This window comes from Frankliniella occidentalis, unplaced genomic scaffold (genome assembly GCF_000697945.3).
Source record: "Frankliniella occidentalis isolate FOCC.00 unplaced genomic scaffold, Focc_3.1 Scaffold20, whole genome shotgun sequence".
NCBI lineage: Eukaryota > Metazoa > Arthropoda > Insecta > Thysanoptera > Thripidae > Frankliniella > Frankliniella occidentalis.
The window spans coordinates 1,563,264-1,565,747 of record NW_026267150.1 but is presented as its reverse complement, the minus strand read 5'-3'; positions in this window follow the sequence as shown (position 1 = coordinate 1,565,747).

The window sequence follows — 2,484 nt, the reverse complement described above, 5'->3', positions numbered from 1 at the left end:
AGGAGACGACGCGGCGGGGCGGCGGGGCGGCGGGGCGGCGTGGCGTGCACGCCGTAGTGGTCTGCAGGCGTGGAGGGCGGTGGGCGGCGGGCTGACCGGCTGGAGGCGGGCGCAGGCACTGGAGGACGCAAAAGGTTGTGACCCGAACAGGTTGGCCAAGGAATTTGTGGAGAAATCGAACGCTAATACACCATCCCTCTAAAAGAAAGAGCAGTCGGCTGCGTGTGATCGCCCTGCAAGGCAAAGGTGCCAAAACGTCCAGACGACCATTTTGTCATGCACATTGGGTCGCAAACACAACGATGAACGCCATAGTCACCTGTCGTTACGAAATTTTTGCGTTCCTTTTCTAATGCCACTTTTTTGGCACTCTCTTAGAGATTGCCAATGCTTGGGCTCTTTGCTTGCCGAAATTCGGCCTTTTTGTGAAATAAGGCCTACTTTTGGCAGCTTTGAAGGCCAAATATTCCTTAACAGAAGACAAAATTTGGGCCAGAAAAAATTGTCAGTTTTTGAAAGAAGGCCAAAGCGTTGGCGTACAAGCCACCCACCACGGCGATTAGAGTGTATCAGCCAGAACCTACCCAAGCCCGTCCCATTGGAAAAATTCATCGAAGCACGGGCTTCAACCCTCAGGGATCGTCCAGAAAGTACGGCCGTTTTTATCTCAGATTCATTCGTCACATTACGGGAGCTTGGCGCCTGCGAGACTCAAAGTAGGCCACCCTGCAGTACACGCATGCATGGCAGGCAAGATGTTGCTAGACTTTTCCTGCTGTGCGAATATACCGTGGTGGCGTGCGGCTTATAGAGGAAGAAGAATAACAAGGAATACGTAAACGAAACGATACATTCCTTCCTGTAGTCGAAAGTTTCCCGCCAGTACTTGGGGTAAAGGCTCGACCAATGGGGACCATTCTTTGCTTTGGAACTTATGATGGCACATTTCATCTGATGCGAGGTGAGAGGTGTCCCGTGTCCCGAGCACGCCCGCTCAGGCCGCGCGTCCCCTCAAGATCCCTTCCGCACTCCTCATCGTTGTTCTCGCGCGGAAAGGTACAAAATTGGGCTCGGCAAATCCGCTTGACAACAGCGGCCACACTGTGTTCCATCAACAAGGCCAAAGTTCCCTCAACTCCGATATCGACGCCGACCTGGTCGCTCTGCTCGGCCCTGCGTGTGGGGGAGGGGGGGTTGGGGGGCGAAACGTGACCCAGAGAGTCCCCCGCCGATATCAGTCACACAGCAGAATCCTCATAATAGTGTAGAGATGGGGTACTTCCACGACTCCACACGCACCGCACACAGCCCCAGTAGAGAATGAGGTGTTGATGTACGAGGGGCGGTCAGTAACAGCAAGGGGAGTGAGAAGAGGTGGGCACCGCAACTACAAGGCGATAAAACATAGGAAAAACCTTCGCATAAGTTCAGTGGACGCCTGCTGGGTATGGTATTTGCGCGTTGACCTGCCGGCAACTGACCCGTAATAGGTGAACGTCAGTCACTTCTTGTATACTCCGATACGATGGCAAAGAGAACAGCAACAGCTTTTTCTCCCATGACCTATGCTGACTCAGCCGGCTCGATAAAACAAAAACCTTATTGGTGGTGCAGTTGGTGTAAACAAGAGAGAGTGCTGAGGCAGATCCTGTCAAGTCAAATCTGGGTGGCCGGGGGAGGGGAGGTGTGTGAAGAGCGTGAGCGGGCGTGTGGCAGAGGGTGGCGGGCGCGTGCTGTCATTTCGAATACAGAGGGGGATGGGGGGGGGACTACATACGATAGCGCTTATTGCCACTGTAACACAACGAGCGCTGACATTTGTCATTGATAACCTCTGAAAAATGGGAGAACTAACATACTTTCACTTCGTACCGACTATTGCTGTCCACAGACCCCTCCCTTTATTTAGCTTATACTGTACCGCAGGCAGGCGTGCAGACGGGTCGCACGGGGCCAGAAGGCGCCGCGGTGAGCGACGGTAGGAAAGCCCGTCCGCACGCCTGCATGTGGTACAGTACAGGGTGGGTGATCCGCGCTGTCTTTTTAAAATGCTTATACTGTACCGGATTCATGCGTGCGGGCGGGCTTGCCTACCGTCGCTCGCCAGGGAGCCTTACGGCGCCGTGCGAGTATGCAACCCATCCGCACGTAAGAATCCGGAACAGTATAAGCATTTTAAAAAGACGGTGCGGTTCACCCACCCTGTAAAAGCCAAAGAAAGGAGGGGTCTGTGGACCACCCTGTATATAGAATCCGACCAAAATTACCAGTATATTTCTTGAAGAGGACAAACTACGCCGCTCACCGGTCATGGTAGAACGAGACTGGGCAGCGATGCACCAGCCCATCCGAGGAGTTTGCCAACACTATCTGAAGGGTACTGCCCTTTGGTCTCACCAGTAAAGCCCTTGCAGTAAATTGTTGACTTTCCCATGTCGGAGTAAGACTGCAAATTCTCGTTTTCGCCATACACAGATTGGCAGC